The sequence below is a fragment of the Pristiophorus japonicus genome, chromosome 20 (genome assembly GCF_044704955.1).
Source record: "Pristiophorus japonicus isolate sPriJap1 chromosome 20, sPriJap1.hap1, whole genome shotgun sequence".
Classification (NCBI taxonomy): Eukaryota; Metazoa; Chordata; class Chondrichthyes; family Pristiophoridae; genus Pristiophorus; species Pristiophorus japonicus.
Window position 1 is genome coordinate 79,719,193 of NC_091996.1, and position 8,717 is coordinate 79,727,909.

The 8,717-nt window shown below is 43.2% G+C and overlaps 2 non-coding genes across 2 annotated transcripts; one reads left to right on the plus strand and one right to left on the minus strand.

The window, feature by feature from the left end:
* Positions 1-6,105: 6,105 nt before the first annotated feature.
* On the plus strand, positions 6,106-6,178 carry trnak-cuu (transfer RNA lysine (anticodon CUU)). The gene has a single exon. It is a non-coding gene; the product is annotated as a tRNA-Lys (tRNA).
* Positions 6,179-6,617: 439 nt separating this feature from the next.
* Positions 6,618-6,700, minus strand: trnal-cag (transfer RNA leucine (anticodon CAG)). The gene has a single exon. It is a non-coding gene; the product is annotated as a tRNA-Leu (tRNA).
* Positions 6,701-8,717: the final 2,017 nt, after the last annotated feature.

The window sequence follows — 8,717 nt, forward strand, 5'->3', positions numbered from 1 at the left end:
AGATAGTAAGGGGAAAAAGTCACTGGTCAGCGTAGTTTATAGGCCCCCAAATAATAACTTCACGGTGGGGCGGGCAACAATCAAGGGAATAATGGAGGCATGTGAAAAAGGAACGGCAGTAGTCATGGGGGATTTTAACCTACATATCGATTGGTCAAATCAAATCGCACGGGGTAGACTGGAGGAGGAATTCATAGAATGCATACGGGATTGTTTCTTAGAACAGTATGTAACAGAACCTACAAGGGAGCAAGCCATCTTAGATCTGGTCCTGTGTAACGCGACAGGAAAAATAAATGATCTCCTAGTAAAAGATCCTCTCGGAATGAGTGATCACAATATGGTTGAATTTGCAATACAGATTGAAGATGAGGAAGTTGTGTCAGAAACGAGCATACTATGCTTAAACAAAGGGGACTACAGTGGGATGAGGGCAGAGTTGGCTAAAGTAGACTGGAAACAAGGACTAAACGGTGGCACAATTGAGCAACAGTGGAGGACTTTTAAGGAGCTCTTTCATAGTGCGCAACAAAAATATATTCCAGTGAAAAAGAAGCGCGGCAAGAGAAGGGATAACCAGCTGTGGATAACCAAGGAAATAAAGGAAAGTATCAAATCAAAGACCAATGCGTATAAGGTGGTCAAGGTTAGTGGGAAACTAGAGGATTGGGAAAATTTTAAGCAACAGCAAAGAATGACTAAAAAAGCAATACAGAAAGGGAAGATAGATTACGAAGGTAAACTTGCGCAAAACATAAAAACAGATCGTAAAAGCTTTTACAGATTTATAAAACGGAAAAGAGTGACTAAAGTAAATGTTGGTCCCTTAGAAGATGAAAAGGGGGATTAATAATGGGAAATGTGGAAATGGCTGAGACCTTAAACAATTATTTTGCTTCCGTCTTCACAGTGGAAGACACAAAAAACATGCCAAAATTTGCAGGCCACAGGAATGTGGGAAAGGAGGACCTTGAGACAATCACTATCACTAGCGGGGTAGTGCTGGACAGGCTAATGGGACTGAAGGTAGACAAGTCCCCTGGTCCTGATGAAATGCATCCCAGGGTATTAAAAGAGATGGCGGAAGTTATAGCAGATGCATTCGTTATAATCTACCAAAATTCTCTGGACTCTGGGGAGGTACCAGTGGATTGGATAGCAGCTAATGTAACGCCTCTGTTTAAAAAAGGGGGCAGACAAAAGGCAGCTAACTATAGGCCGGTTAGTTTAACATCTGTAGTGGGGAAAATGCTTGAAACTATCATTAAGGAAGAAATAGCTGAACATCTAGATAGGAATAGTGCAATCAAGCAGACGCAGCATGGATTCATGAAGGGGAAATCATGTTTAACTAACTTATTGGAATTCTTTGAGGAGATAACGAGCATGGTGGATAGAGGTGTACCGAGTGATGTGGTGTATTTAGATTTCCAAAAGGCATTCGATAAGGTGCCGCACAAAAGGTTACTGCAGAAGATAAAGGTACGCGGAGTCAGTGGAAATATATTAGCATGGATAGAGAATTGGCTGGCTAACAGAAAGCAGAGAGTCGGGATAAATGGGTCCTTTTCCGGTTGGAAATCAGTGGTTAGTGGTGTGCCACAGGGATCAGTGCTGGGACCACAACTGTTTACAATATACATAGATGACCTAGAAGAGGGGACAGAGTGTAGTGCAACAAAATTTGCAGATGACACTAAGATTAATGGGAAAGCGGGATGTGTAGAGGACTCAGAGAGGCTGCAAGGAGATTTGGATAGGTTAAGCGAATGGGCTAAGGTTTGGCAGATGGAATACAATGTCGGAAAGTGTGAGGTCATCCACCTTGGGAAAAAAAACAGTAAAAGGGAATATTATTTGAATGGGGAGAAATTACAACATGCTGTGGTGCAGAGGGACCTGGGGGTCCTTGTGCATGAATCCCAAAAGGTTAGTTTGCAGGTGCAGCAGGTAATCAGGAAGGCGAATGGAATGTTGGCCTTCATTGCGAGAGGGATGGAGTACAAAAGCAGGGAGTTCCTGCTGCAACTGTATAAGGTATTGGTAAGGCCGCACCTGGAGTACTGCGTGCAGTTTTGGTCACCTTACTTAAGGAAGGATATACTAGCTTTGGAAGGGGTACAGAGACGATTCACTCGGCTGATTCCAGAAATGAGGGGGTTACCTTATGATGATTGATTGAGTAGACTGGGTCTTTACTCATTGGAGTTCAGAAGGATGAGGGGTGATCTTATAGAAACATTTAAAATCATGAAAGGGATAGACAAGATAGAGGTTGAGAGGTTGTTTCCACTGGTGGGAGAGACTAGAACTAGGGGGCACAGCCTCAAAATACGGAGGAGCCAATTTAAAACCGAGTTGAGAAAGAATTTCTTCTCCCAGAGGGCTGTGAATCTGTGGAATTCTCTGCCCAAGGAAGCAGTTGAGGCTGGCTCATTGAATGTTTTCAAGTCAAAGATAGATAGATTTTTAACCAATAAGGGAATTAAGGGTTACGGGAAGAGGGCGGGTAAGTGGAGCTGAGTCCACGACCAGATCAGCCATGATCTTATTGAATGGCGGAGCAGGCTCGAGGGGCTAGATGGCCTACTCCTGTTCCTAATTCTTATGTTCTTATGTTCTTATAACACGGCGATGAGAATTGTACAGTGTACTGCAAGTGTGGTCCAACGAAGGTTTGATACCAGTTCAGCAGAACTTCACTTCTTTTCAACACTATCCGTCTTGAATTAACCCTTGGTGCTCCATTTTCTTTTTATGGATGTATCTACGACTTGTCCCCAAACACCGCAAGCTCTGATCTTATTCATTATTCTCATATGTGGTACCTCATCAAAGACTTTTTGGAAATTTAAGTATATTATATCGACCACATTACCCTGGTCTACTCTCCCTGTTACTTCTTCAATGAAATCAAAGAAGTTGGTCAAGCAAGACTTTTGCTTTTGAATCCACGCTGATTATACATTATTATATTTTTGGTTTATAGATATTCTTCTATTCTCTACTTTAGCAGAGATTCCATTATTTTCCTACCACCGAAGTTCCACTGACTGGTCTTTAGTTCCCCGGACATGTTCTATCTCTCATCTCAAATATAAGTATTACGTTAGCTATCCGCCATTCCTCTGACACTACACATTTTTCAAACTAATCATTAAATATTTGTAATAGTGCTCCTGCTATCTCTTCGCTGAATTATTTTAAAGTGTATGGATGTAATCCATCCAGACCAGGGGTTCAATCCTCCTTTCATTTGGTTCGTTCATTTAATATTTCTCCTCTTTATTTATTGCAGTTATATAATTTCCCATCCATTATTCCACCGTCATGTCCACCTGCCCTGTGTCCCTGGTAAATACATAGAAACATAGAAACATAGACATAAAAACATAGAAACATAGAAAATAGGTGCAGGAGTAGGCCATTCAGCCCTTCTAGCCTGCACCGCCATTCAATGAGTTCATGGCTGAACATGAAACTTCAGTACCCCCTTCCTGCTTTCTCGTCATAACCCTTGATCCCCCGAGTAGTAAGGACTTCATTTAACTCCTTTTTGAATATATTTAGTGAATTCGCCTCAACTACTTTCTGTGGTAGAGAATTCCACAGGCTCACCACTCTCTGGGTGAAGATGTTTCTCCTCATCTCGGTCCTAAATGGCTTACCCCTTATCCTCAGACTGTGACCCCTGGTTCTGGACTTCCCCAACATTGGGAACATTCTTCCTGTATCTAACCTGTCTAAACCCATCAGAATTTTAAACGTTTCCATGAGGTCCCCTCTCATTCTTCTGAACTCCAGTGAATGCAAGCCTAGTTGATCTAGTCTTTCTTGATAGGTCAGTCCCGCCATCCCGGGAATCAGTCTGGTGAATCTTCGCTGCACTCCCTCAATAGCAAGAATGTCCTTCCTCAAGTTAGGAGAACAAAACTGTACACAATACTCCAGGTGTGGCCTCAACAAGGCCCTGTACAACTGTAGCAACACCTCCCTGCCCCTGTATTCAAATCCCCTTGCTATGAAGGCCAACATGCCATTTGCTTTCTTAACCTCCTGCTGTACCTGCATGCTAACCTTCAATGACTGATGTACCATGACACCCAGGTCTCGTTGCACCTTCCCTTTTCCTAATCTGTCACCATTCAGATAATAATCTGTCTCTCTGTTTTTACCACCAAAGTGGATAACCTCACATTTATCCACATTATACTTCATCTGCCATGCATTTGCCCACTCACCTAACCTATCCAAGTCACTCTGCAGCCTAATAGCATCCTCCTCGCAGCTCACACTGCCACCCAACTTAGTGTCATCCGCAAATTTGGAGATACTGCATTTAATCCCCTCGTCTAAATCATTAATGTATAGTGTAAACAGCTGGGGCCCCAGCACAGAACCTTGAGGTACCCCACTAGTCACTGCCTGCCATTCTGAAAAGTGCCCATTTACTCCTACTCTTTGCTTCCTGTCTGACAATCAGTTCTCAATCCACGTCAGCACACTACCCCCAATCCCATGTGCTTTAACTTTGCACATTAATCTCTTGTGTGGGACCTTGTCGAAAGCCTTCTGAAAGTCCAAATATACCACATCAACTGGTTCTCCTTTGTCCACTTTACTGGAAACATCCTCAAAAAATTCCAGAAGATTTGTCAAGCATGATTTCCCTTTCACAAATCCATGCTGACTTGGACCTATCATGTCATCATTTTCCAGATGCACTGCTATGACATCCTTAATGATTGATTCCATCATTTTACCCACTACTGAGATCAGGCTGACCAGTCTATAATTCCCTGTTTTCTCTCTCCCTCCTTTTTTTAAAAGTGGGGTTACATTGGCTACCCTCCACTCCATAGGAACTGATCCAGAGTCAATGGAATGTTGGAAAAGACTGTCAATGCATCCGCTATTTCCAAGGCCACCTCCTTAAGTACTCTGGGATGCAGTCCATCAGGCCCTGGGGATTTATCGGCCTTCAATCCCATCAATTTCCCCAACACAATTTCCCGACTAATAAAGATTTCCCTCAGTTCCCCCTCCTTACTAGACCCTCTGACCCCTTTTATATACAGAGGCAAAGTAATTATTTCATATTTTATGTAATTTTTCCTTCGCTCCATGTGATTTAATCTTGTCCATCGATTTGTGGCCCTATTCCCATCCGACATTCTTTTTTAAATGAATGTGCCTGTAGAAAGTTAGATGAGCGATTATGTTATCGGCCACCAAATAATGGGAAGGATAAAGAGGTGTAAATTTAGATAAAATGCAGAAAGATTCAAGATCTGTCGTGATAATGTGGGACTTCAACGTAAACTGGGAAAATAACCATGCAAAGGGAAAATGCAGGGGAGGATTTCCTGAAATCTGTGTTAGAACTTTCTCCATCAGTATGTTTCCAGCACGATGGGAAAGAAAGCAGTTCTGGATCTCGGAAATGGATTCAGTAAAGCATGTTTCTGTGGAGGAGCATTGCGGAAACAGTGATCACAATATCATTAGGTTTAGAGTAGTTATGTAAAAGGAGAAGGTATAATCATGTGTGAAAATACCCAACTGTAGGAGGACTAATTTTTTGAGTTGAAAGGGATCCGGCCCAGGTAGATTGAAACCAAAGATTTCTCGGTAAAACAGTAAATGCACATTGGGAGACTTTCAAAAATGAGATAGATCGGGTAACGACAAGACACGTTCTCATGCAGGGTGCAGAAATAGCATGATAGCTAGCTACAGCTCGGTGGATGAATGAAGGTCAACTAAAACACAAAAATGGAAGCTTGTGATAAACTTCAGGCTCATATTTCAGTGGAGAACCAAGCAGAATACAGAATGTACAGAGAAGGACTATCAAAGGAGGAGGAAGTAGAATCAGCAGAAAAACAGGATATTCGCCCATAGTACTTATCTGAGGAAGGACACACTTGCCTTGGAGGTGGTGCAACAGAGGTTCAACAGATTGATTCCTGGGATGAGAGGGCTGTCCTATGATGAGAGATTGTGTAGAATATGCCGATTCTCTCTTGGGTTTCGAAGAATGGGAGGTGATCTCGTTGAAACGGACAATATTCTGAAGGGGATTGACAGGATAGATGTTGAGAAGCCTGGCTAGCTCAGTCGGTAGAGCATGAGACTCTTAATCTCAGGATCGTGGGTTTGAGCCCCATGTTCGTCGATTACAGTTCCTTAAAATTTATGTTGCTTTCACGGGAAAACATCATTAATGAACCCATTTTCTTCTTTTGCACAATGAAAGAAATGCGAACTGAGGGAGAGCTGATAATTTAATCATCTGTTCTGTGCTCTGCATAAGAACACAAGAACCAGGAGCAGGAGTCGGCCATTTGGCCCTTCGAGCCTGCCTTCTTTTGCACTGAAACAAATTATAACCTTGAGTTTAAATTAGCAGTGCGGGATATTTACAGGGCACCTTTCAATGCTTCACAAACCCATTCCTTTCGCTACAGCCACCCGGGATCGTTTCCCAGTTTGGGAAGTAACTTTGATATCACCGTTTGTAATTGAAGTGGAGTAATTTTATTATGTTAGATGGATGTCCCAAAGCACTTCAGAGTGGTGTCAAAACAAATGAGTTTGCAATTAAAAACACTGAATGTCAGGAGTGGGATTTTAACCCACGCCTCCAGAGGAGACTGCGACCTGAACGCAGCGCCTTAGACCGCTCGGCCATCCTGAATGTGTGATGCTTCACTTACAAGTTATTACTCAGGAAAGTTTCAGACCAGGCGCTTGTTCAGTGTTGCTGGAAGGCCCAGTGACCGGGATATCCTCTCCCCCGGGGTTTTCCTGAGCCTGTAATTGGTGCACGGGGAGGTTTGGCCCAGGTCCGAGGTAGCTTGCATCCCAGGGATGGACAATAACCCTCTGAGCTCTGGAACTGGGGAAGAGCGAATAATTAATGAGCTGTTTGTGGGTTTCAAATGCAACTTAGATCTGATGGAAGAAACCGATAGTGTTGTTTCACAGAATGAAAGAAATGCAAACAGGGACAATCGAAATTTCAATAACTGAACTTTAATAATTAGTGAAACTTTAACCCTTGATGAAGTTTTATCCCCGATCTGATTTAACACACTCTGTATTTGAGTAGATTAGTTTTAAAATGTTCATTGCTCATGCGACAATGTACCCTGGACAGCTTTTGTTCAATTTTATTGCAGACAAGTTTTTGCTTCACAAATAATGTTTCCGCCCAGGCTCGCAACAGAGACCTTTCGCGTGTGAGGCAAACATGATAACCGCTACACTACGGAAACTGCTGCTTAGCTCAGTGCCCAGAGAGAAGTGTTCAGCAACAAGCTGAAATGCTCAATCCCTCTCTCTGCAAAAAGTTCCATTCACAAACAATTCTCTGACCTGAACTGCACCAAACAACAATATTCTCCTTTCAAAGTAATTAAACTCCCCAATTTCCACATCTACAATTTTAAGGACAAGGACTGAAAGCGCTTTGCGATCAGAAAATTGCCGGAAACCCCTGTGGTTAATGACAGGGCTTTTGATGGTTGATTTCCGTACACACCTTGTGTTATGTATTTAACCCTTGGCCACCTGTATCACACCACCACCAGAGGGCCTACCTGTTGGAGTCCCAAGGGTTCCCAGCATCCATTGGGAGCACGGTATATAAGCACTCTGGAGTCTTATTAAAGGAGCTAATGTCACACTTACTCATTGTTCACAGTACTCAGTTTCATTCTTTATTATGAGCGTATCAATTGGCGACGAGACAACGAACAACCACGCGAAAATGCAAGTAACAGTTGGTATAACTTGATAACAGCACAGCTGGCAATGGTTGCGGAATATATTCGTGCAGCCAAAACGCACAATGACAACCTGGAACTGCACGGCACCGAATCCTCAGGGAAAAACAATTAAAGGCTTTGTCCCTGAATGGGCTACGATCCACCAACCTTGCAGTGAATAGCTGAACGCACTGATCCATTGCACCACAGAGACTGATAGATACACATATTGCAAGACATCCCTGTGATATCTTCACAGAACACAGCACACACAGCTTCCTAACATGCAGGCTGCTCTCTCGGAACTCTCCGGAAAGAGCCTGGTCTGTTTAATGATTAACTATACAGTTGCAGTACACAATACGTCCACATCCACAGTGTGGAGCTACAAGCATTATATGCTTACAGACATTACAATCCCAAACCAGGGTGTCAGTCAGTTAAAGCTTCAGATTGCTCTGACCGGGATGGAACTTGTTCACTCTCAGTTGTACTTTTCCCAAATAAAGGGTGGGACATTCATTGTGGATGTGTGGAAGCAGTCTGGTCCTGCACACTGCAAACACTTCCATGTCACCGCCAACCAGCTCTCCCACAACCGGTGTGATCTACCTTCCAGCCTTCCGGTGCCTTGTCTGTGACGAAGTATTCTGATTGTCCCGAAGCCGGTATCCTTTGTCATCAATCGGGTTTTAAGTTGTTTCGGTAATTTTTACCTGCTGGACAGTCGAGGCACAAATTGTAGAGTGGAACACTTGCGTGGACCCCGGTTTCCTAGTGGTTGATTTTCCTGGTTGGGTCCGTCGGTCGCGGTGGTCCAGTTGATGCCTGTTACCAAGTCAGTTGGTATTGATGTTCCACTGATTGGTTTTTTGAAGTTCTTTTCTCCGATGTCGTGATGTCTCTTCCTGTGTTATCTCGCCGTGTGCTCTCGATCTTGATCTT